The sequence below is a fragment of the Passer domesticus genome, chromosome 17, assembly GCF_036417665.1.
Source record: "Passer domesticus isolate bPasDom1 chromosome 17, bPasDom1.hap1, whole genome shotgun sequence".
NCBI classification, from domain to species: domain Eukaryota; kingdom Metazoa; phylum Chordata; class Aves; order Passeriformes; family Passeridae; genus Passer; species Passer domesticus.
In genome coordinates, this window is record NC_087490.1 from 4,734,516 (window position 1) to 4,761,871 (window position 27,356).

General features: G+C 47.0%; 1 long non-coding RNA gene across 1 annotated transcript; it reads left to right on the plus strand.

Moving 5' to 3' along the window:
- Positions 1 to 19,545: 19,545 nt before the first annotated feature.
- LOC135282425 (uncharacterized) lies at positions 19,546 to 26,114 on the plus strand. The gene is made up of 3 exons (XR_010348604.1): positions 19,546 to 19,703; positions 20,870 to 21,005; positions 25,675 to 26,114. It is a non-coding gene; the product is annotated as an uncharacterized LOC135282425 (long non-coding RNA).
- The last annotated feature ends 1,242 nt before the right edge of the window (positions 26,115 to 27,356 follow it).

A 27,356-nucleotide genomic window follows, 5' to 3' on the forward strand; every position in this document is an offset into this window, starting at 1 on the left:
GTTCTCTCTGCAGCAAGGATTGCTCACGCGGGGCTCTGTTAGTCAGATCGTTTGGCACCAATGGGCTCCTCCTAATCAAAACCAAAATGGCTCTGTTCAAAGCTGGTAGAAAAGTTAACTCTGCCCCTCTACTACCAACAACAATGACTGGGGCCATGGATATCAGCTGGGAGAGGCTTGCAGGGGGCTGAGGGACCTCTAAGGTTCTGAGACTGAGAGTTGAGTTTAGAAGTTCCTCTGCCTGCAGTTACTGTAGGAAATCCAACAGAGATGTTTAAGTGCAGGCAGAAATTGGGCAAGTCAAAGAAGTATCCTTGGTGGAGCTGGAGTTCATCCTTACCTCTGTGGCAGTCAGGTTTAAGCATCTTTCTGCTCCAAGGACTTCACGTTGTTTTTCCAAGACTTCCCTGATTCCTTCTCTCCACCAGCGCAGCATGGATTAACTGCAGTTTTAGGAATAAGGGCCCTTTGGCTCCCTCTGGGACAGCCAGATTCAGAAAAGGCCCTTCAAAAGGTATTTTTAGGATTCATAGTTTCTGGGAGTTGTTTTGTGAAAGCCAACAAACAACTTAGACCTGACTGATGCCACAAACTGCTGGATGAACTCCTGGGCGTCTGGGCAAGGGCTTGTTTCCAGTCACACACATCAACAAGGGAGCTGTATCATTTCCAGGCAGCTGAGAACTAACAAATCTCACTTCACTCAGCCAGGACAGCAGTGATCTGAGTCCAAAAGGAAATCACTGCTCTGTGCTCGGGTTTTCTCATCTGGAAAAAGCGGCACCAATCTCACAATCCTTAAGGAAATCATGCCACAAGCAGATCAAAAATAGATAGTACCAAATCAGCATTTTGTGATGCTACAGTTATGACAAAAGAGCAGCATGTCAATGCAATTTCAAAGTGATGGAAAATACACTGACAGAAGCCTTTTAAAGTGTAACTGAGAAGAAAAAGGATGAAAAGGCCAACCAGTTTCACATGAGGGGAAAACCAGGAATGCTCCCTCCTCCGTGCCCTCCCTCCTAAGCAAAACAAAACCACAAGTGAACTACAAGAGGGACCTGTTGTTTCAAATCTGAATGGAAAAATCAGACAACTCTCCCATGGCACTCATGGAGCAGAGGTTAAGAATGAGGGGCACAGCAGAAAGGGGAGATGCAAGATAAGCTGCTTAGATTCACATCTCCCCATTTCCTCCGCTTCATAAGAACTGGGATGTATTATAAACTTATGCAAATGTGTTTACTTTACATTTTATTTTGGTCTTAGCCATGAAGTTGTCAGCCTGTATCAACATGTCAGTCTGTTTGTGCAAACAATCATTCCTTCATGGAAGGATTTCAGTAAAAACAGACAAAATGTTATGACATGCGAGAAAACTTCCTAAACATGACAATAAAAGAAAAGCCACTAGAAGAGGATATGTTTTCCTTACCAATTACACAGCTTAAAACAAAAGGAATCACTCAGTGCTTTTTCTTTCCCCAAGGACAGGCAAGTATCAGATCACATCATGTGAGCTTTTGTGAAGAACCACACTGGGGTGGGATTTGTGGGGTGAGTGCAAGGAAAGAGAAGTGGAGCCCGTCAGCTGTGTCCATGTGCACTCCAAGCCACCCAACACCATGAGCCTCTTCATCTCATTCCCATAAAGTATCTTCAGGTACTGGAGAGAAATGGAAACAGCCCCCTGCAGATCAGCAGTGTCTGGAAAAATATTAGCCCTGTTACAACTCTGTCAGTGCCTTGCAGAAGATCTAAGGAATGGGTGGAAGAGCCCATGGGAGGGATGGTTTGAGGGTGGGAAGGCAGCTGCAGAGTGCAGGGGACAGGGCTGGACCAATCCATCAGTGTTCTGGTTGTCCTGGTGACAGCTCTTGGCCACTCTGCTTCCCCCTGATGTGCCAACATCTGGCCCTGCTCTATTGTGCTCTCCCTTCGTGCTGTACCCGACTGCCCCACGCTCACTCTGTGCCCACCCAGCCTGCAGGGGAAGGTGTGTGGGGTCTCCAGCATCGTGCTGTGGGTCACAGGGACAGAGCTCTGGGTCACAGGGACAGAGCTGTGGGTACGGGGACAGAGCTGTGGGTACAGGACAGAGCTGTGAATTACAGGGACAGAGCTGTGGGTACAGGGACAGAGCTGTGGGCCACAGGGACAGAGCTGTGGGCCACAGGGACAGAGCTGTGGGTCACAGGGACAGAGCTGTGGGTCACAGGGACGGAGCTGTGGGTACAGGGACAGAGCTGTGGGTACAGGGGCAGAGCTCTGGGTCACAGGGACAGATGCTCAGAAGCTCTGATGCTCAGAGCTGAGCTCCAAAGCCCTGCAGGGACATACACAGGTGATGAGCAGTGATGCTGGGCAAGTCAATGCTGTGGGAATGCGTGGATCCCACTGGAGCTGAGATACCCTCAGCGGGAGCTATCACCCTCCGTTTGGGGTCCTTCCTCCCACCTCCTCCACAAACATGACTTTATAAAACCTATATAAAAAATTCTGGACTGGTTCCTTACACACTTCACCCAGATGAGATGAAGTCTGAGGCCAAGCAGGGAAGGGAACCTGTTCCTTTAATTTTTCCTGCTTGGAAGTGTGAGTTCAGTTAGTCAGCAGCATCTGCTGATACTTTCTTCCAGGAAAAAAACAGGGGAGAGTCTTTTCTTGCTCAAGAATTGACACTAAAGGGAATCCTGAGCATTAGGAATTGTGCAGTGTAACAAGGGACAGGAGTACAGGGTTGAAGCTACAGCCACAACTCACCTCTGCAGCTGAAGCCCCATCTTTCTGAGCCACTTTGCTATTCCCACAAAGTTTTACCCCTCCAAGACTATATTTACTGCACTGTTGTAAGGCAAAATAATAAGTGATAATTTAGGAGGAACAGACACTTCTCTACAAATTCTGTAGAGCTTGGTGCAAACTCCAACATGCCTGGAGCTGCCAACTATTGAGACCCACGACCAGAGCCACCAAGAACCACCCAGGCACTTGGCACCGGCCCCACTCTTGATGCAAGGTTGGGCTGTGGGTAAGGCGAGGAACGCACATCCATGGATGCCTTCAGCTAGGAAACACTGACTGAGGCCTCTCCACTACCCTGGGAGCTCTCAAAATCTTCCAGCAAATAATTAAAACCATTCTGAGTGTGAAAGCACCCCCGTGTGAGACAGCAAACACGCTAGCACAGCTCCCAGCTTACCTCCTGGCTGCAGAGCTCTCCCGGACAGCTGGCACAGCTGGGATTCACCGGGATACACCCAGGGAACCACAGCTCCTCCCCAGGGCTACTCCAGCTCCCAGGCAGCCCCAGCCCATTCCCGCTTCCCCTGGCACTGCAAAGTGTGTGCTCTGTTCATCTGGAGCCTACAGAGGGCATTGTGGAGAATTCCCAAAGAATCCCCGTCCCGGGTGAGTGGGTTGGATGGGCAATGGGCTGAGCTGTGCTGCTGGCACTCCTGAGGCCTTTGGGGCAATGCCCTGGGGCAGGGAGCCACTGAGGGTGGGGGGACACCCAAGGGCTCATTGCACAGGGAAACAGACCCAAAGCAAGGAGAGCAGGAGGTTTATCCCTGCCCTGCCAGCAGCTCCTGTCTCTGTTGCAGGGGATTTCAGTGAACGTAATGAGAGTGGTGAGGGCACAGAGGCAGCTCCTGCAATCTTGTTATTGTCAGCGGACTGGAGCTGCCTGGGGTCAGGAATCACTAATTAATTAAAGAATGAGCTGTAGCTCTCGGGGCTCAGGTCCTGCACACACAGCTGGTGCAGGCACAATGGTCCAGCACCATGGTCCCCCTGCTCCCAGGGCCATGGCTCCAGCACCAATGTCCCAGCACTGGCATTCCTCAGGGCAGGCCCGAGTGCTCAGTGCCCCTGCAGTGACCAGTCCTGGAGCTGGGGTGGCTGAGACAGCCAGGGTGCTCCCCTGGACACAAGGATCCCACTTTTCCTTCTTGCTGAAACACCCAGCAAACTGTGGATGTGCTGGGCTCAGCTGGCAGCTGCCTTAGGTCTTGGAGCAAGGAAGGCTTTTTCAAGCTCTTCTATAGCATTCATGAACATCCCCCAACACTACACAGAGGAGAATGTAACTCCTGGGGCAGGTAGCCTTTGTACCTTCCCACCTTCTCCAGAACTGCCTACTCTCAGGTGATTGATAGGAATAACTGGACTCAGTCACTGTGCACTCTAGAAATGCATCATTCCCCATTCCCTCCACACATCTCCACGTCATTCAGACCAGGATGGGCCCTGCCCAGGGCTGGCTCATCCCCAAGAGCACCTGCTCAAAAAGAAGCTTGGCTATGAGCTGCTCATTTAATTCTCCATTTTATTATTTGAAACTTTCACAAGTTTTTGTGAAGAGATGAGAGCAGGAGGGAGTTCAAAGAGCATTCAGTGAAATCCACCTCATGCATCAGTCCAGCATGGCACAGCCCAGGAATGGAGCACCAGCATGATGCTTTTAAAGATCAAACCCAGCACATGGCTCATGCCTTTGGGTCCAAGAGCTGGCTGAAATGTAAAACAGTCCTCGGTCTCAGGGTTTGTCTCTGCAGAGTCCCCACAGCCACTTTTAAGACTTGGCCCATTGTCAGAACTGAAACTGCTACTGGTACTTGTGTTCCCAACACATTATTAGCAGGAGAGGGCCTTGGCTTTTGCCCAGGCTCACTGAGAACCTCTTATCACAAGAATCTAAATTAGAAAACTGGGACAAGACTTCAAAGTTATTGATAAAAGAAAGCAGTGACCTAATGTCATTTGAGTCTTCAGGCTATTCATTTCCAGGGTAGGAATATTTCTTTTGTATATTTGGAAAGAAAATGTGTTCCTTTTCTAGATCAAGTCCTCAGAAAAACAGTTACACTTCACTTCTCAAAATAGTCTCATCTCTCCAGCATCACTTAAAATCTTTGGAGTTCAACATTAAGCTGGAGTTAGCAGTCACTGAAGTGAGTGAAGTGCTTTTCTAGGGCAGCTGGAATAAGGAATTCTGGCAACATCACTATTTCCCACTGAGGGACAAAAGTAGTTTTAATTATTTTGGTTCATCTTCCTGCCTCATTCTGTGTCTGTGGGCTCCACTGTGCCCCCAAAATGCAACAGAGGTGAGATCTGAACCAAGCCAACCTTGGTTTTATGAGCTTTAGGAGCAGTCCCATGGCTCTGGGTTACCACTGAAGCTGCTGCTTCATCTAAATTAAGCCAGAACAGTTTTGTTCTGGCTTAATCTGTAAACTTCAGTTTACAGTTACATTGTAAGGGCACTGCTTTATGATAAAAACCAAACACTTCCTCTCAGAATGACCTTGCACAGTATTTTATAAGCAGAACTCACAGTGCAAGGTAAGGCTTAAATTCCTGAGCCTCAGAGATATTGGGAGAAGGCGGCAGCAGCTTCTTGTTGGTTTCTGATATAAACTGAGCCTTGCCTTACTCCTGCTCTGTTGCTTTCTCTAAGCCTGCAGATTATTTAATATCAGAGGGGAAGGCTTCAACCTGGCTGAGAAACTGCAGGAATTCAGAGTGACCTGGAGGGAATTACAAGAATGCTGCTTGCTGATCAGATTAAAAGGGAGAAGTGGCGGGGCTCCCAAAGGTCTTCTTATTCAGCCTTTGCTGCCGACAATGCCGTGCTTTGTCTCTGCCCTGCTCTTTAAAATGATTCAGGTTACTGCACTGGAAGCGTCGCTGCCTTGGGAGCCACGGCAGGAACACCTGGCAGGAGTGAGGCTCAGGCTGGATACTCAAGTGCCAGCCCCAGCACATATTTTCGCTTCCCATTGCCCTTGATATGATCAAAACTCTGGCTTGTCCTTTCCTGAAAGAGCAATAGCATTTACACTTGTTCATTCATCCTCCTCAAGGCCCAAGTTACAAACTGTGCTATCATGGAACCAGCATTTTATAGGTTTGAAAGACTTTTGAAATAGCAACTTGGTCTGGTCCTAAAAGGAAATTCACATCCTCAAGGAGTGAGGGTGCACTCTCCTCATTTGGGTATTTTTCCTCCTTATTTAGGGCCAAAGCAGAGTATGGTACCTTTACACCCCTGCCTGCCTCCAGAAAGGAGAAAGTGGCATTTATTGAGAAGTACCTCCCAAAAGACTTCATCAAAAACAAATAAAGCAATTAGAGAGTCAGAGGTGAGTCTGGCCAGGTATGTTGCTGCTGAATTAAGCTGGCTCAGGAGATGGGAGGGTAGAAGAGCAGCACTGGGCCAAACAGACAGAAAGAGAGGACAGGCTGCTGTCATGGCTGTTCACATGTCAGATATGATGGGAAGAACCTGGAGTGGCCAAGGCTGGTGTGACAGGTAGTTACACACAGTTACACACATCTCAGTCTGAACAATTCCCCTGGTGCTCTCAGAACTACAAACTGCAGGGTTTTGTCCCCAAGAATGTTTTTTAATACTAAGGACCATTTAACTCTTTCACTGGAGTAAAATGCAGACATCCAACAGTTCAACCTTAATGGCACCACTCACCAGGCACTTCCACTCACATCCACAGCTCAACACCTCTCACTTGTCTTTCAAAGGAAATAATTAATTAAAAAGTAGTAGTAACTATGCACTATTAGCAACTATGTGGTTCTGCTGATTTTCCTACTTTAAAGACAATCCAAGGATCCAAATATGTCCTGATTTAGGGAAACTCATCAAATCCTACTGCACGTCACAACTGTTCATGACTCACCGCTGCTCCTGAGCATCTCTGAAAGGCAGGGCAAGTTAATCCAAATCCATCTCTCAAACCCCAACAATGCAACTTCAGCAGGATAAATCTGACTCACTGAGCTGTTTGCCGAAGGCCAGGGGAATTAGGTTCACTTCCTCCCTGTCCTCAGTTCTCTCTCAAGCTACCCAGCACATTGAGGTAGCAACTTTTGGTGGAGAAGTCTTTGATCTCTGAAATTTCTGCTGTTTCCGTGGCGACATGCAAAACCTGCGTGATCCTGAATGAACCCCATTGTGTTCCTCCCATTGCGTCCTTCCCCAAATTACTTCTACCTGTTAATGTTAGTGAAGTGAGGCCATCTCCACCTACCTTGAGAGAAAGATTAACTGCAGAAATTATCCACCCCCCAAACTCCTGGAAAATGAAATAACTTAATGGCTCAGAACAATCCCCTGAAGGAGGTAGGTAATTCTAGGGTTCATCACCAGGATGAGGATGCTCTGGTTTACCAGCCACCCCCTCACCCCTGCCTCTTTCAATGAATAAATAGAATATTTCCCTTGGTTCTGTTTTGATCCCTGTGTCTGCATCGTTCCGGTTTCTACCATTAGTCTAATGAGCAAAATCAGCCTCACTCCATCCCTCTCTGCTCCAGAGGAGAGCTTTCAAGGGGGATAAATTGACATTGCAGCAGGGTGTAAGTGGGCTGGAAATGCAGGGAGACAGGAACCTGGCTGCACATGGGGTGGTTGCTGTGCCAGCTGCCTCGGTGCTTCCCGGGGAAAGCGCGACTCCGGGCGAGCGGCACAGCAGGGCTTCGTCATTACCCACCCTGAAACTCAAGAGGGGGAAAAGCAAAATCAAAGGAGAGCAGGAGGTGAAAAGAAGGCAAAAGGGTGCCTTCAGGGCTCCTTTCATGCAGCTCGCTTCACGACCCACCAGTCAAGGCTCCCGAGCAGGAACAGAGACACCATTCAGGACAAATCTGGATGTTATCCCAGGGCACCAGGGACACCACTAAAGGGAAAGTTTTGACAGGTGAAATGACCTTAATATAATTAGCCCTGCCAGCCCCTCCTTCCTCTGCCTCCTTCACCTTGCCATGAAAACGGTAGTCTGTTAATGAGATCCTTTTTCCCCCTGTAAGGCAACACCACCGGCACTCGGATCTTTTGCTCGCACATTTCAAACGGGACGTACATGATCTCCTCCAGCTTCACTCCCCCCTCCCACATCTGCAGATATTGCCATTGATTCTGCTGCTGCTGACTGGGGTGGGGGTGTTTTTTTATGTTAGAGAAAAGGTTGAAAGGAACCCTGGTAATAGAATGATTTGGCCTGCAAGTCAAATCCCCCTTGATGAACAATCAGACACAAATGTCAATAACAATTAGATTGGCCGAGGGCTCCAGTCACTTAGGACTTCAGTTTTCCATCTACAGTGCTCCAAATGAAACCCTCAGTACTGTGATCTCCAAATCAAGTTTGGCATCAGGAATGAAAAGACATCAACAATAATAAAAGGCTGATGGCAGGAGAAGAGCAGACGACAGACAATAGGGTTGTGTGCGAGTGTGCACAGGGACATGCGCACACAGGACCATGGAAATAAAAAAAGTGAGAGCTGATGTAAAAATCCATCAAGATATGAAATCAGCCCTGCCTAAAGAATGACCTAAACTGCCTTGGATTGTCCTCCCAGACAAGTTTTGCTCCTCTGGGCTTTAAAATTTCCACCTCCTGCTGTCCAACATATCAAGCACGGGAAGCGAACGAAGGGAAGAAAGCCCTTAAGTGCAGGCTGTATTTTTTCCTGTTCCTAAATTGTAAATATACAGTGGAGGCAAGAAATGCCCAATCTAATTAAGAGCAGTTGAGAAGTATGGAGACAGGGTGCTCCCAATGGGAATGCTGCAGGTTAAAGAGGTTAAAAAGAGGAATGTTCAGCCTAATGAGGGAAGTTTAACATCGCCAGCACACTTTGCACTGGCAAGGAAGGCTGGAAAAAAAAGGATTAAAGACATGGGAGAGGCAGCTCCACAGCAAGAGCAGGTGTGTGCTTGGCTTCAGCAGGGAGGGCAGGATGTTTTAAGGTCTGCAGCTTGGGGCAGCCCCTCAAAACCTGCTCCTGAAGGGATCCTGCATTGAAACCGGGATCCTAAATGAAAAGCCAGCTCAGCTTGCCTTGCTTCCTTCTCCCTGCAAGTGTGGGGCTCTGAGAGGTGGCTGTGCCCCACCAGTCACCAGCAGCCCCTCGAGGCCTCTGTTGGGGGGTCACCAAGCTGGGAGATAACAGGTAACACCCAGGCACACAGTGGTAACTCCACTAGCAGGGGTATTTCTCCCAGGGAGAGGCAACACCAAAAACATCTCAGTTCTTGGTTCACTGCACACAGGCTGGAGCACATGGAGCTGAGTCTGAACTGACTGGAAGGTACTGGAAGGGACTGGTCACTCCAGGCAGGAGTGGCCCACAGCCTGGCCATGGCCCCAGCCTTGGGGATGCTCCATCTCCCACCCCAAATGCTCTTCCCTTTCCAGCCCAGGCAGCGGGGGAAACAGCAGATCCCCCATCTGAAGTGGCCAAGGCTCTGGGACGTGGCACATTGCCTGCACTCCCCTGCAGACACAGCCCTCAGCTCTGGGCTGCACTGCTGAGGAGGGAGACAGGGAGATCTTGTGGGTGAACAGAACAGAAATCACACTGCAGGGGGGGGCAAGTGTCAGGTAAGGAGAAAAACCCCAAGGACTGGAGATACTATCCAAGTGTGAGAGGATGAAAGCCACCTCCACAGAGCCTCGAGGCTCTCATGCAAAGTGCAAAAGCCATTTCCTAGAACAGTTCTTACAGGGAGGGATATTTAGTTCTGCTGTTTGGTGATTTCTGATGGCACCTTCAGTGTCTCATGGAACACACTGCTCTGTGGTGCAGTAGGACCTTCCACCTGCTGCCAGCACCAGGGAACCAAAGATCTCTCACTTCCTCAGCCATATTTAGCCATAAATAGGCACTAGAAACAGGAAGGCTGTAAGGTGCAGTCCTTAACTTATGCAGCATCATTCCTTGATAAAGTAATCAAACATTTTCCAGATGAAATTACCTTCTCTTCCCTTTGGAGTGGAAAACACAACCCAATGCAGGTGCAGTGGTATTAGAGGGCTGCAGGACATACAGAGAAAAGAATGAATAAAGTACCTAAGTAAGATTTTTTCCTTTTCTAGACTCATTCTACTGAGAGTGCACTGAGTTTCTCACCAAGGCACAATGACTAGGAGGAGGCTGGATTTGCCCTGCTTAGACATCCAGGTGTGGAGCTACTCCCTGTGTTGGGGAAGTCAGTCAGAGCCAGTGGAGCAGGAGGGCAAAGGGCTGAGCCCCACCAGAGAAATCACTTCACTGCTTTGCTTCTCTTTACCTGTAGAGGCTTCACTGTGAATTCTTCCAATATAGTGATAGCCTAAATTTCACCTGATTAAAAGCAGAGAAAACACCATTTTCATTTACTTAATTATTGCTGGAGTGAAACCTTTCTCAATAGGCTCTGTGAGGGTCATGGGCTTCAGCTAAGACAACATCCCCAAATCCCTTAGCTAGATGCCTTGCCTAGTGGGACACAGGAGCTGCTGGCAGTGCACAGATCCCAGCTTCATCCTCCCTAAACTTTCATGTCTTTGGCATCTCCTATGGTTTCTGCAGCTGATTAGAGATGAAACAGGAGTGCAGGAAACCCAGCAGAAGAAAGCTGTTTCCCTGGAGCCCCAGGAAGGAATTAAAGACACAACCAAACAAACTCAGAAAACAGAAAACATGAATTTGTGCAGAGCAAGCTGTTGGGGAGTGGCTCTGAGGATAAGGTTGGAGCTCCCACCCCCACGATCCCACTGCTCCAGTCACCCAGTCCCCATGCCAGGCAAGTGCTGGCCATGTGGGGATGGTGGTGGCCAGCCCATGTCCCCAGCCCATGTCCCCAGCCCGTGTCCCCAGCCCCACAAGGGCCCCAGGGCAGAAGGCAGCTGGCCTGCAGACTGCTTGATGGCACGGCTGTGTCCCTGCTCCCTCGGCTGTGGCCGGGTGTCCCTGCTCACATGGCAGCGGAGGGGAGGGACCCCAGCAGCTGGGGACAGGAGAGCCACCAACACACACACACGGACTCTGCCTCCCCCAGCATCAGGATCTCAGATCCCTACCAGCCCCTCGTCCCACCATGGCAAGAGGGCTCAGCTCAGCATCTCTGTTTAAAGGACGGTGCTTTTCCCCACCTCCATCCCTGGGATAATGGCTGCAGCCCAAGAAAGTTAGTAAGGAATTCCTGGGAAGTGGCTGTTGCTGCAAAAATAAAGTATCCGTTATTGCTAAAAAACTTTTTTCATCTTTGAGGGGAAAACACATACCACATGATTTCCAAAAAGGAGCTGGTCTGGTTTACAAATACAGTACATTAATAGCTTTGTAAACATTTATTCAGTATGACAGCTGACTGCAACATGTGGCATTAATTAGAAGACTCAGCAATGTAGCATATTAAGAGCTAAGTTAAATCTGAATTAGCTGGGTTTGTTGAGACTAAACACCCGTGGGGGAAGTCCTCGGATCTAATACATTATGACTCACTTGACACGGGAGACCCACAGGCCCAATTCCCAATACACTGGGGGGCCCTTATTCATACTCCATCTCCACACAAGAGCTGCAAACTCTCAGGATACCATAGATCAGAGGGTGTTGATGTTGGGACGTTGCGACAGAATGGGGCGCACGAGTCCCTGGCTCCCAGCTCCCCGAATCTTCCCGAGGAGGGAGTGGACAGAGACAGCACAAGCTTCCTTCTCCTCCCCAGACACACAGAAAGAGTACAGACAGGAAGGGGAAGGATTTCACATTCCCTTGAGCTTAAGGATCTTGCTCAACCCTCCCACACAGGCACCTTCCCAGGCATGGGTGACACAGCTTCTGCTGCATGCAAGAGCCTTTGGTGACGATGTGACTGCCCAGGGGTCTCCATCACCAGTGCCATGAGCAGCTGGCTGGTGGCACTTCACCACTGAGCCAGCTCAAACCTGCACCCCGAGTTTCCTGCTCTGAAGTCAGCCTACAGCCTGTGTTTTGGCCCAGGGGATTGAGACACCTCCTGGCTCTGCTGCCTTGGCAGCATTTCAGGGCAGTGCTTTTAGCAGCTGCCACAGGGATGGGAAGCCCACGGCTCTGGGTCCTCCCCCAAGCTGTCCTGTGGCTCAGGGCACCACTGACCTCCTGCCCCTCACTGCCTGCACCTCAAAAAGCACTGAGAAATACTGGGACAGCTGGCAAGGCCTTGAAAATGCATGAGATGCCTTGTGAGCATCCCTGTGTCGAGGGTTTTCACTGCAGCTGCCACAGGCTGAGCCAAGGCCAGCTCACGGCAGCCACACTGGCCAAACACCAGCCACTGGACTACTTCTACCTCTCAGACCCATCTCTTGTGTCATTTGCATTATGTCAAGTCAGGGCAGCTCGCTGACAGCCAGGAGATTTACACCACAGAAGAACTTTTCTGACATTCAGCAAGACCAGAAGCAGTTCTCCGTCCCAGATCAAAGCCAGAACCAGAGGGAATCGTGTAGCTGGGTGAAGGAGATGGACCAGCACAGCCCCTAAAGGGTGCCACGTCTCAGCCAATCCCTGGTAACAAATACACCAAAGCCTTGAAGTTTATGTGAAAGCCTGGTGTAAATGCACAGTCTACCATACACAGCCACAGGTATTTAGGACAAACGCAGGACAAACCATCTGGAGTTGCTGGAGTGAGTCCAGAGGAGGCCACGGAGATGCCCCGAGGACTGGAGCCCCTCTGCTCTGGAGTCAGACTGGGAGAGCTGGAGGTGCTCACCTGGAGAGGAGAAGGCTCCAGGAACACCTCAGAGCCCCTTGCAGGGCCTGAAGGGGCTCCAGGAGAGCTGGAGAGGGACTGGGGACAAGGGATGGAGGGACAGGACACAGGGAATGGCTTCCCACTATCGGAGGGCAGGGCTGGATGAGATATTGGGAAGGAATTGTTCCCTGTGAGGGTGGTGAGACTGATCAGCAGGGATGGAACACTCAGGGCAGGGCTGCTTTCACCTGACCACTCTAAAGCCAGCTTTTCTTACCCTGGGCTCCTTATGCTGGATGCCTAAAAGTTTGTGTGATTAGCAGCACACATGAGAGCACCTCCAGAGGTGGTGCTGAGTCCCCACAGGCCTCACAATTCAATCCCTGGTTATAAGAACTGGCTAAACCATCTCAAAAGCAATCCCATTATTATCTGTGGCAGTTTCAGCTTCTCAAAGACAGTATTGCTAATGCTAATTGCCAAAAGCAAATAAAATAAATCTCTGCGTGGGTCTGCCTTCTTCATTATCCTGGAGCAGATTCTACCACTGTTATCCAAGTTTCTTCCCTTTCATCCCTTCACACACAATTTTATCCACAATAGGTCTGCCAAATGGAGAGTAAAACTACTAATGTGTCACATAGACAGCTATTTCCATAATTTAAACCTCTTTGTTCTTATTAATGTTGCATTAAGGTATTGGCCTGCAACAATTGCTTTTGAAATGGGTCGCCAATAAAATTGGAAAACAGAAGAAAATAAGGAATATATTTATAACTAAAAAAATTGTATCATCATGTTTCTATTATAATGTGCATCTGAAATAATAGAAAAGGCTGAACAAAAGTTGAATGAACAGCAAAAATTTCTGAGATATCCACATTTCAAGTAATTGGCACAAAAAGCCCAAACCCTCAGATTTTGGGGGAGATGAAAACTAATGAAAATAGCTTGTTGTGACCCCCTCCCCCAAATCCTTCTTACTATTAAGAACTATCTAATTTCCACTTGAGTATTTCAAATGGAGCTCAGCTCTGTCATCCCTTATATTGTATATAATGTGTACTATAATGGAAGGCAAAATTAAGTCAAGAGGAAGCTTTTCAACTTCTCCAAAAAGAAACATTTTGCTATGTTCCAATTTTTTTTCCAGTAGAATGAATTCTCACAGGAAAAAAAAATCAACAGCTTTTAGAGTAGCTATTAGTAGCACTAAAAACCACCAATGATAATTCTCTTTCCATGACTATTTCAAAGCTATCTAGGTTTTGTACATGAATAGAGGTTTCTCTAAAATAAAATAAAATGGAATGTTCAACTGCTGGCTTTAACACACATCTCTGGGTACTGGATATTTACTTAAAGACCCCAACTCCAGGAAACAAGTAATTACATGAGAGTCTCAGCTCTCATCAACTGAAGAACAAAGTTAAAAGAAGCAAATTTCCTTGCTTTTGTGCAAGGAAAATCTTGAAAGTGTGACCCAAGTACATCCCAAATCCCACAATCCAGAAGCCAAATAGACTTCTTGTGTATTAAATCTTATCAGTTTTTGATGCCTATCTCTTGTTTCTGGAGCATTTTATGTTACCAGAATAATTTTCCTGCTCCTCCTCCTACCCCTTGCCAATACTTCTACAGAAATTGAGGTCTGAAGTGCAGTTCCCTTTGGAAGAGATGTTTGGAAATCCAGTAATTTCCCCACATTTTTCTGAAACAAAGAAAATAAATTTAAGAGTATCATGAGGATGAAGCTGATTTCATTGTACCGTCAAACCTGTCATCCCTAAGTCTGAAGAATAAAGTCTTATTCAACAGCTCAGCCCCAGTGCCAAGGAACAAATCTGCCAGTGGCTGCTCTGTGCCTAATAAAACTCTTGAGCACAAGCCTTGTCCAGGATCAGGATCTGGAGCCAAGGCCAGCACAGGGTCCATCAGGGCCACATGGGAGTGCCCTCAAACAGACCCACACAGCTCTGGTGATACACCCAAGTGCCCCAGCAGGCTGGAGGAATTTTTTTAAATGCAGCAACTGACTCACTTTGCAGTCAGAGGAAACTTCTCACCCCAATGAAACTCTGGAATAAAGTTGTTAAGCCTGGCCCTAGAAATAGGCATTTCCCTCGACCATAAAATACAGGCAAGACTGTAGATCTTTGAGCAGATGTAAAGCACATTTAAGGTGTAATCTCTGTACACAGAGAGGAAATCTCCTGTGATGCCCGAAGTTAGGGATGAGGAATCCTGCACACTGTGTTCATCCACATGTGCGTGTGTCCATCCCTCTGACAAGACTAAAAAGTGAATCTGGATGAAATCAAAGATCTCAGAGTGACTAAAGGTTTCATATAAACTGTCAAATAAGAAAAGGGAAACAGGATATGAGCAGTCACATCTTCCCCCACTAATAAAACCCAGTATCCAAAGCCCAAGTAGTGCCACTGGAATACGCTGGAGGTAGGAGTAAGGGTCTGGGAAACCAAGGGAAATGGGAGTGTATATATGGCTGTATATTTATGGCTGAGCATACACAAATCATCACTTTCCATATTACCAGGTCATTCCAGATGCTTAAGAAAGCCATGACACCGTGAGATTTCCAGCAACACACAGGGCCAGATCCTCTCTTTGCCGAGTGATATCGAGGGTGGTATTAGCTGAGCCTGCTTCAGTTTTACTTCAGTTTTACTCCTCCAGTCACACAGACCACATCGTGCTCTGATGCTTTAGAGCACTGCCAGTACAACCAGAAGCCCATTCCAGCCCGTCCCCTTTCTCCAGGACCGTGGTGCCACGAGTATTCCCGCAGCGAAGCACGGCTGTGCCAGCACTTGGAGGACTTGGGCCGAGTTCACTCGCGCGTGCGCCGCCCCACGCATTCAGCACATCCCTGCCCTGGGAGGGGGAAGAGTTCCGGGCACGGAGCTGTTCCAGCAACTCCTCCATGTGGGAGTGAATATTCTCCACTAAAATGTCCCCGGACGCCCACGGCCGTTTGCCTTCCCGTTGAGGAAGGGACTTCAATGCAGCCCTGTTGCAATCCCTTCCCAGCCACCCAGCCCATTGCAGCACAGATCCATCGTCCTGGCTCATAGGAGACCTGGGAACCTCAAAGGTCAACCAGCTTCCCAAACTTCACAACCTCCCTCTGTGTGCTGGTAACACTGAGTAAGAATCAACAAGGCTGTCCTCGCTATAGAAGCAGAGCTGTCCATCATAAACAGCTCCTTCTCCTCTGCTCCGATGGGTAAGAGGTTCAGTATTTTCTATTTTGATGGTCTTTAACACTGCAGTGTGAATCTCAAGATAGAAGCCAGAAAAATGTTACAATTGCAGAAGACTCAAAACCTAGAGAGTCAGGAGGTCTGGTTCTAATCTTCAATTTAACACCAGGGTGTAACTCCAGGCAAGCCTGGGTTTCTTTTTCATTCTTTGATTGTTTTCACTGTAAGCTCTTTGGGGCAGGAACTGTGTCCCATTGTGTTGTTACAGGGTGTAGAACAATGGGCCCCTGACCTCAGCTAGGGAATCAAGAGATTACGAGAATTATTTAGAGGAAATCTGTGGTTAAACAAGGAATTGGAATCAGACCTCAAGTCCCCGTCAAGTGCCAGTACCAGATGAGTATCCTTTTTTTACCCTTCGTTAAAAAAAGTCATAATCCCCATTTATTGTTGTCCAACATTGACCATTTTTCACACATCTCTTTGCCTGCCCAACATCTAAAGAGCCTCCGCCTTCCCCTGGCTCTGCTGCCATGCTGGGGCAGAGCCTCTCGTCCCGGCAGCCCCGGCGCTGGCACTGCAGCTCGTTCTGCTTCTGATAAAAAGGGTATCTGGGGAAGGAAGCACCAGAAGGAAATCAAAAGGAAATGCAAGGGCTTGCTCTGTTTGTGTGTGTGCATGGGATTCTTCAGCCGTACATCGGAAATTAATTCCAGCCAGGGTGAGCTCTGTGTGGTCTCACCAGCCATCCAAGTCAAACTTCAGCTCACCCCAGCTGCCAAGCAGAGTTGTGGAGGAGAAAAAGGTTCAAGACAACGTGGAAAAGGAACAAAGAAGCCAAAAAGAGTGAGCTGGTGGTATTTTTTCCTCCAAGTTTTTACTTTTTTTTTTTTATTTCCCTCTTTTTTTTTTTTTTAAACAAACCACCTGGATTTTAAGATCTCCAGAATCCCATTAAAGGGCTTTTACTCCTTCATGAATTGGAGGCGTTTGATGAAAAGGGGTAAGGGGAGAGAAGTGTGTCTGCCTGTGGGAGGGGGAGAGGAGGGGGAAGAGGGGGAGATAATGGGGCATGGGAGCCCTTAATTTCTCCTGTCTCCCCTGCCGGTAATAGGGCTGGATGTAAACACTGCTCTGGTGAATGTTGGAGAGTGATTACAGGATAGCTGGGGAAGGAGGAAGCATTTTGAAACCACAAGTAGGAAAGCAGCTCTTTGATGGAGGGTTAGTAATTTCTTTTTTCTCCGTGCCCTCTTCCCTTGCTCAGCAGCCCCCCTTCCCCTCCGTCCTCCACCTTCTGTAAACACAGAGGCAGAAATTAGATGGGGGCCAATCTGTTAAACTTTGGGAGGCAAAGTGGGCTTGGCAGTTGCTCCCATTCCCTGGGATACAAAAGAAGAGGCTGATAACCCTGGAATGGGCCTTCCTGCTCTTGGCTGTGGAGCTGCACACAAGGAGCTGAAGAGGAGGGAAGGCACAAACAGCTGCCATGGAGAAACATCACAGAGCAGGATGGACACTCATAAACTGCATGCTCTCAGCAGGAATTGTCCAGGCACCAAAGTGCTGATGGCTGAGCAAACAGCAGCTTCAGGGTGTCCACCTATGTGGAAGATCCAGAGACAACCTTACCAGAGCATGTTCTCCCAAGCTAGAAGCTGCCTGGGGGGAACATCATCATCCCCTAACACCCAGATGGGCTCTAGAGCCTGATGTTCAACTTCTGGCCTTGGTAATTCAGCTACTTTGCTCTGCCCTGGTTTTCCCCATGTGCAATTTCCTCTGGAAAAAGCTTGAGTCCAGCGGTTGGGAAGAGCTGGGCATTGCTTCCAGAACAAACCACCCATGGGGGAAAATCCCTCAGCAAAAACAAGTTAACCATCTGTCCTCAGACATGAGGATTGCGTGTTCCTAAACACTGGGGATTTATATTCACAAAGAAGGGCAGAGAGAAGAGAAGGGGAAACATTCCATCTTTCCAAGAGTTTTAGAAGATTTACGGCAAAATTCCCCATCTAAGTGCTGCGAGGGCTGTTCATTGCTGCTCTGTGAGCCACACTCCTCCAGAGCACAGCTGGCAGGAGCACAGTGTGCATCCCAAACCTACTGTTTGCTTTCCAGGACACATCAGAGAGCAGTTTTTCTTCCCTGAGCCAAGACGACTCCCAGCCAAAAGCAGTGATTTTACAAGACCAGGGATGAATTCAGCCTTCAGGTCACTACTAACCACTCCAGAGTTTTTAAGAGGAGTTAAATACCCCATTCTCCAAAATCCCATAGTTACTGGGTATCTGACTCCCCTCCAAAGCATTTCAGGTATCTCATAGGGTTATTCAGCTCCTATATTCAGTTTTTAACTGAAGATACTCTTTAGCTATAAGATATCATAATGGCCTTTTAATTAAATCTCCTGCTTAATACATCCACCCCTTTACACTTAATACTTTGTGTGCCCCAGGCTGGTGGTGTTTCCTGGTATGACAGCACCACCACGAAAGCTTCCCTTTAAACAACTGTAAATGCTGAAGAGTACACATCCTGTACTAACCACGCATGGTTTACGAGCTGAAATAAATACACCAGACTGCTCTGGTGCATGCACGGAGCCATATCTATAAAAAGGTCATTATATTGCTATTGTTTATCCATGAAAGTTTGCTTAACCAACATATATAAATATAAGGCAGCCCAAAAGCTATTTATATACTGTCCCTGAGCAGTCTTTTGTTAGGTCTCAATGCAAGAATTTATGTATTAACTATAGGAACTGACCAAAATAGTGATAACATGAAAACTGATACAGAACGTCCTTCAGATGAGGTGGAACAATCCTGATATTTCCAGATTCCCACCCATTCCTCATCTTTCACATTGTTTTCCTTCTTTAACATTCTTCTTAAACTCCTTGGCCTGTATATCTGCAAGATTTCATGCTATAATTAGAGATTTTCAACTCTATTACACCTAAACCCCTCTTTAGTGACCATCAGCCACAGCTTGCTGCTCTTGAGTGTCCACCAGCCTGTGATTAAATTAGCCACCAAAAAACTCCCAGTTCTTAGATAACTTCTGAGACTTTGTTCCACTTTTTATCTCTGCAAAGGTCTCTTACTTGCTGTAGGCTCAGTTCATCATCATATAGGTGATGAACCTGAGACTGCGACAAAGCAGCACAGTTCTACACTGACAGTTCCCAACCTTCCTTCCTTTCCTTTACCCCCTTCCTCCTCTCCCTGGACCGGATATCTCCATCTCTTCCAACAGGACAGACCCTCTGATGGAGACTGGGACCTTGTTTCTCCCATTTCTGCTGCTTGAAAATGTGATTTCCTGTCCTGGGAACCACCAACCCTGTGTTGGTGCAAGTCCTGCAGCCCGGGCAGGCAGAGCAAAGCTGGTGTGGTGCAGGAGGGCATCACTTGACAGGCAGCAAATAAGACAGACAGACACAGGCAGAGACAAGTGAAGCTGCCCAAGGAAGTGCTGGAATAACCATCCCTGATGGGGATTGGAGCAAGCTGGGATAGTGGAAGGTGTCCCTGCCCACGGTAAGGGGTGGAATGGGATGAGCTTTAAGGTCCCCAAACCATCCTATGATTCTGTGCTCAAAAAGCACATGGGTGTGGCACTTGGGGACATTGTTTCAGTGGTGCACATGGTGGTGCTGGGTTGGCAGTTGGACTCAATGATCTCAGAGGCCTTTCTCAACATTGATAATTCCATGGAACAACTCAAAGCAGGCTGCCATGGGTGACGCCCAGGAAGACAAAAAGCGTCATCACATCAGAGCACAACCCAGGAGCTGTTTGATACCATGTACCTGGAAAGCCACAACACCAGAGCCCTGCACTGCTCTCCCTCCCCTCCAGGCTTCTCCACAGGAGCCACAACTGGAACGGGCACAGGAGCCAGCAGGAAACGTGCTGCCTGTCCTGCCACAGGTGCCACATCCTTATCACACTCCATCACACGACTCTGCTTTAGCTTTTCCTCTGTCCAAAGTTGGCACATGGTCTAGTGCTGTTTTTGTTAATGAACAATCATGATTTAGCCATAAAACAGTAAATGGTGCCATGAGCTCATTAGACATTGACAACACCCTGAAGTTCAAGCATGTTATCTGCACCAGAATATTACAGGGTGTGCTTATCATTTGGGAGAAGCTGAGTTGTGGGCTCTTGGGAGGGTTCAAATGTCGTCTGTGGAAGAGGAGGGGTGGGAGGCAGAGTAACTGGAGATGATCAATCTCAAAAAGGCAATAACTGCAAACTTAAGATATGAAAGCACATTAGTTCCCACAAATGGCTGAGGCTTAAACCCAAGCACAGTTACAGCCAGGAGGATACAGCCAGCCAAGGTGCTATAAAGGCGTGATGTTATTACTTCCAAGGGATGCCATTAAAACTCTGTTTACAAACCTAATGTGCCAGGGAATGGGTCAAGGAAAGAATTATTAGCAACAAAGCTATTTGATCTCTTTTATGATCCAATGAGTCATATCACTTCATACTCCAGAAGGTGAATAATGCAAACCTCAAGTCTGTTGATTTATATGTGTGTCCAGAATCCTGTGTTCTTTAACCCCAGATGCCCTCTTAAGTGTGATTCATCCTAAATCAAATGGAAGATTGGGTGCTATCAGCCACACTCTCCCCTCCCACTCACTAATTGAAAAGGTGATTGACATCCTGGTAGAATAAAATACCAGTGCCCAGTGATGGATGGCCAGGGCAGAGGATGGGGTCAAGATACAGGACTTGCAGATATAACTCTATCCTCCTCCCCAGATGGGATGGTCCCAGTTTCACCTAACACTCCCTCTGGAATGCTGGAAACAGAGTCACTGAATAATTTAGGCTGAAAGGGACCTCTGGAGGTCATCAGTCCATCTGGACACACTTAAGTGGGTCAGATCTGGGTGGATGGAAGAGCTTTCTTTTCATGACACACTCATTGCTGCAGCCTCACCAAAGGCAAGGGACCATGACCCAAACTGGTCAGAAATTGCAGCAGAAAACTTCAGAGTGCAAATGGGACAAATCCTGGGATGTTCCTCAGTGGTGTGCTGGTCTCAACAAAATCCTGGTATAAACCATTTGTCTTTCAGTGGAAAATCTGCTGCATTATCAATCACCTCAATCTCCCAGCTTCGAGGAAGCCTGAGCTTTAGGTTCCCACACCCCAGCAGGCTTTAGGACTGTGTGAAAGATTGGTCTGCAAGCAGAGCATCCTGTGTCTCCAGGGTAAGTGCAGAACTGCCACTGCAGAGAAATTCTGAGCTCTGGGAAAAAACATGAAGGATGCAAAATCCACTGTTGCTGTTCAACAAGTTCCTCAAAAGTGACTCACAAAAGAGCAGGTCATTGCTTTGAATAATCTCATTATTTTACCAATATCATTATCAAAAAGCTAAATAGTTCTGAAATATTTTGCAAGTTTTGTGATGTTTTGCAACTTTTCTTCTTCTCCACTCATCTCTTAGGACATTCAGGGCAATTCAAGAAAATACCAGTGAAATAATTTGAAGGAAACCAAAAGCCCTGTGTTTTCCAGCACATTCATGGAACCACACATTTCACATATACCTGGAGGAATATCCAAGCCTGGAGCTTTGGAAGGAATTTCAAGATCCATGGCACAGTGTGCTGTGTATCCCTACCAGCCCAGCAGAGAAATCACTGCAGGTCATCCATGATCTTCATGTCTTCCCCACATTGTTGTGTCCACCCTGCACATTCCCTACAGTCCTTAGAGCTTGAGGATGGGTGTGTTCCTGAGACACTGGGAACATTTCTTTTTTGGAGACGTCAGTTCTTTGCATGAGAGACCAACCAAAAAACCCCCAACCCCAAACAGATCCATAGAATTTGCCAGTGTTCAACCTCTGGAGCCCACCCAAGATTCAGACCAATGTCATGCTGTTCTTGTGATGGGTGAATGCAGTGATTCTATGGCATTGTGAGCAACATTCTCCCTCACAATACAAAGTTTTGTTGCTATTTTTTCCACAGCTGAAGCCAGGAAGGAGAAGCTGGGCTGAAGGACCAAGGCCATGATTAAACTCGAGCAGTTTATTAAGAAAGCTGAGCAACCAACCCGATACCTCCCTTCTGGCTTGCCAGTGCTTTTCATTTCCCTTCTCAAATCTATGTTCAGTCCTTGGATATTTTCCTTTTGATAAGAAACTTCCACAAATCCAAATGGAGCAAAAATGTGGATAAGAGATGAGAGCTGTACTAAACACTGTTTTAGAAGAAGGTGGGATCTCACTAATTAATCCCACTAATGCAGTGAGATTAAATCATCTCAGCCTCACCACAGATCAGTAATGAACTACCTTCTAAACCAGACCCAGTTTTTCAGGATGGAAACAAATCTGATATTTACATTTTTAAAGTTTTCATCTGGATCCAAAACATCCATATCTCCTTGGGTTCATCACCACAATGTTCCACCAAACCCTGAAGTCAATATATTCCGATTTAGATTTCAATTAATCCACCTTTTAGACACCCAGAAAATGTGCTGATCTGCATGAGCATATTGCCTACTCATGAGACAATTTTACCCAGCTCATCAAGCACTGCCCACAATCTTCACAGCTGCAGTTGCTGCAGCATGCAATGCATCTCCAGCAGAAGTTTAGGAAATGTAGGATCTCCAAGAATTTTCAATGAAAACTGACTCACAGACCACTTGTGGACAGGAATCCTGTATTACAATTTAGACCAGACGTAGACAGCTGTTGGCAACAGCCAATCTCTTCTGCTAGTTTTCCTCAGTATCTTGAAAATGAGAACTATTCATTCTTGTCTGTCCACAGACCTGGAAAATTAATGGCTCCTCTCTTTAGGATCCTCTTTACAAGCAGGAAAGCCCCCACAGTGCACAGCAGAACCCAAGAATTTCCACCTTGGTTAGAACCCAAAGCCATGGAGTTCCAGTTGGGAGGACTGGACACCAGTTCTATCTCTGTGCTGCTTGGCAGGACCACACATAAACAGGATTTAAATATTTATTTTCCCTTCACCATCTAATGTCAAACATAACAGCCACATGTAGCAGTTAACAACTGTAAGATAATGAGCAAAACCATTGCAAACTGGGCTTTAGATTAAACCTGCCTACAGCACCATTGATCACTGCAAGTCACAAATTATGTCATTTCAGCAGGGGAGCTACTGCCAGCAGAAGGATTAGCAACATCAGTTGTAACGAGCCACTTCATTTCCAAATAACATTTAGAAATTTACAGTGCCTGGAATTGTGATGATTAAATGGATAACAGAGTTGAATATGCCGGATATGGATCACTTCTAATTTTCCACTTCTATCCAGTAACCCATCATAAACTATCCCAAGTCCTTTGGTCTTCATTTCTCTCACACCAGAATATTTAAACAAAAAAAGATGATCCGTCATTGAAGTTATAGTGGTGGAAAACCAATGGGAGATAAGAAGCTGGCCACAAATTCCCAGACTTAGCTGTCCTGTTTCCAATTCTGGCTGTGTTGGGGAGAATTAAGAGAAATGCCAATGAAGTGACACAAAAGTGAAAAATTAAACCAGACCTACAGAACATGAATCTATGACTTTTTCTGATTATAGAGAGTCCATACTCGTGTATCCAGTTTCACAAAATCATTATTCCTATTCCCACGAGTACAGACTGGTCACATATCCAAAGACCAAGACCTCAGACAGAGCACAGCTGGTTTAAAACAGTTGAAACAGGGTAATTACCTTTAAAAAGCAGAGATCTGAAGAGAAGTATTGATTTTGATGACTTTTTTTCCTAGAAATGTCAGAATGTTTGTTAGATTTCTGCATTATTTACCACAGTAAAAAATTTTAAGTGACTAATCCCCTTGACAAAGTGTCTTGGTAACATTAAATCCATCTTTTAAGTAGGCCTGTGGGACATGGGAAGTTTAGCATTTTATTCCGATTGGGAACAATCCCTTCCTCAAAGTACAGAATTTCTGAGGGACCAAAATTCCACTTTGGTACCTTCTGTACTACATTTGGCTACAGGGAGGTCTTTTACATGAGTTTCCAACATTTCCTTTGCAGTTTGAGCCACTTAAGCAATTACAACGCTATTGTCTCTTTTTCTTTCCTTTTTCAATTCCACATCAAATCTGCAAACGCCTCCAAATGGAAGCTGTTGGTTCTGCTGCCATACCCTTCCTTATTCAACTTTAGTGACACTAAAATCTGAGGTTTAGTTGCACAAAGTTTATTTCTGACAGAGTAGTCTGGGTCAGTTTTAATCCAACACACCTACCCTAAGCTGTGACCTCCCCCAAACGGGCCAATCCACCTGGAAAAATCCATGCTTCGCTCTTTCTTTCCACATTAAAGTAATGACATCAAATAATCAGATGCTGGAATGTGTCTTGGCATGAACAACAAACACAGGCAGCTTTATTAGCTGTTTCCCTGGAAGAAAGCTCCAAAGACCCTCCACATATTCTCTAATGTGCACTGGGAATGACCTCAGCTCTTCCAGGCCAGGCCAGGGCAAAAGCTCCTTTAAACATCTCTATAACTCACTTTATACTTTACTTCATTACTAGCAGGGAAGGATGGAAAAACAATCCCATTGCCTGGGAAACTTGTGGAAAGGGGAATGATGGATTGCAAAGGGGACTTGGCATCGTGGTGCCTCCCAAACCTCCTGCCACTGAGTGTGGGTTTCCTTCAGCTGGGAGTGTTTAACAGGCTGTGCTATTTCAGGGACAGAGAATCTCTTGGGATCCCTGCAAACGCCTCTGCAGAACTGGAGGGTTGCATGGATGCTTCTCAGGCTTGGGACTGCCAGCTTTTTGGGGGAAATACCCCAAGATATACTGATATACCCTGGTTTGGGGTACAGCCTTGGGGTAAGGCAGTCAGCAGCACTTCAGGATGGGTGTTTGATATTCTGGCAGGACATTACTGCCCAAGAGCCTCTGGCCAGAGCTGGGTGGCCTGGTCCAGCAGACCCTTGCCACATCTCAGAAGGGATCATCCAGGTGCAGTTCCCTGGAGTTACTAGAGAGCAAACAAGGAAGCAGAGGGGTTTTGGAATAGGAACTATCACCAGCTCTGCTTTCCTGGTGTCATCTGACTGTGCTGAGGAGCTGACAAGGATCTATGCAGATTCAGGGGCAAAATCTGTTTTGCTCTATAGTGGCAAAATCCCAGGTGGGAGGAACTCACTTCCATCAGCCACACCTTGCACAGTGTCCAGGGAAAACTCCATTGTAAAGAAGGACGAGATCAGCACTGGGATGGATGCAGAAACATAGAAGGAGAGAAACAAATTTGTATGTGGTTTCAAGAGAGAAGAAAAAAGCAGATTCAGAGGTAAACAGAAGAGCTGGGTCACAGTAAACAGAAAGCAGAGCAAGGCATTGAGCGAGGCACAGAGCAGAGTCAGCTTTTTTTTGAGGAGCTGCGGTCAGCTGAACTCTGTGTCCATCAAAATTGATCACACTGACCAGGCAGGGCAAGTGTCAGCCATGGCTGAAATCCTGCAAGAGCAGCCCTTGTTCAGAGGGGACAGCAGAGACAGCTCCAAACCCAGCCATCAGAAACCCTGGGAATCACTCGCTGTGTGCTGCTAGGGAGGGGCTGGACAGGAGCTGTGGCCAATGAGGACTTGAACAACAGCAGACAAGAAGCTGTGCTGCTTCTCAAGCCATTCATCAAGCAAGTTACCAGCACCTGGGTCCCACTCTGTGGCTGATGTGGAATTCTTGCTCTGTCAGTGCCACCAGTTCTTCTCTACCAGACTGAGAAATCTTGTGCTGGTCACACAGTAACATAAATAACCTCTGCTAGCTGGAGAGGCTTCCAAGCTTTCTCTACCACTAGATCCTAAAAATACTTGGCAAAACCAGTCAAATATTCCTGTTTATATTACAGATTGACAACACTCTGCCCTGGCTTCTCCAAGATCACCCTGTCAGACTGAAGTCCAAGTCGCAGTCCTGTGCTCTGACCAAAAAGAAATACCACCAAAATCTTGTGCAGGACAGTAAAAGAATGTGCTGGACCATGGGGTCACGAAATAAGGGGTCACTTAGCAAAGCAATTCACTGGGAGATGAAGCCTGGTGATAGCTTCTGGCATTTCAGACAAGCATAAAGCCTTGAAAGCAAAGCCTTGTGCAGCCTGAATCCTGAAAACTTCTCCAAAAGGAACATCACTGCCAGGGAGGGATGGACAGTTCCTTACAGAAGACTTGCAAGACAGTAACTCCACTCTTTGAACCATGACTCCCCAAGATATCAGTAAAACAGGAGCAAGGACAAGTCTCAGTCTTGAAGGGAGGTTTGGAAACCTTGAAGACTCCTACTAAATGAAGCCTCAAAGTTCCAGTTTCTCCCAAATTCTTAGTCCTCTGCATAACCGAGATTTAAAAATAATAATAAAAAATAAATCCAACACTTGCATAAATAAAATATAAATGGCATCCTCTGTTCTCTCCCACACCCCATTCTTCCTCCCTCCTCTTTCCTCATTGTTTGTTCAGCAGGAAGTTGGCTTCGCTGTGAGGTACACCAAGCCATCTGTCAAAAACATGGAAACAGTTAACAGCGCACACAGAGGCTGGAACGACTTGTTACGGAGCCTATTTAAGGTCAGAACCATAGGCTGAGCTTTGGGAGAGCAACCCAAGGCCCAGAGCTGTGGCTGGTTAAACCAAATTACAGCTTTTCCCTTCTGACAGAGGGAATGGCACGTTGCTGAAGTGGGATGCACCAAAGCTGAGCGGACAGCGCTCCAGGGAGAGCAAAATCCTCACAGCATTGGCACAGCAGAGCAGCTGAAGGAGTGTGGGCTAGTGGAACCCACAGATAATACACACACAAAGGTACAAGGAAGTGACGCTGACATAGAAACACTTTTAGAAGTGTTTCTACTGGAAATAAAGGATAAGAATAAATTCTTAGGGATTTCTGAACTTCAGTGATCTTTGCAAAACCACCCTTCTGCAGTCAGACCAGCTCTGCTCCTTCAGTGTTGCTCTAGGCCAACTGTTGGGCTGTTGCCTGTGAACATGAGGGACTCCAAACAGATCCTGAACTGCTCCCAAGATGGGAAAAGACAGATCTGACTGATTTTGAAATGAGTGGTTTTGAAGCCACATCTTGATTCACTAGACCCTCCAAAGGAGGAGGAAGCATATCTGATTCAGAAGTGAAATCATGCATTAGGTTGAATTGCTTGGCAGAACTTCCAGCAACATCGTACATCTCATTCCAGGCTGGAATATCTTACCTAGAAAGGGACCAGGAGGTCACTCTGCAGTTTTTAAGTCCTTGACCCTGCTTGAGGCCCCCCAACAGAGCTGCCAAGGAGCAATGGCTGCAGCAGCATTTGTTCTTCTTTCTTTCCAGAAAAAAAAAAAATGACCCCCATTTGCTCAGTGGTGGGAGAGAAGAGCCAGATGGCTGGACCTGAGCAAAGCACACGACCCTGGAGGAGGAGATGGGGGGTGAAAGGTTCCATAAACCGATTACCGGGAAAACACACAACTGGAAACAAATGCTAATAAAAATTGCAACATTCGGAGATCAAACGCCTTAAATCATCACATTTCT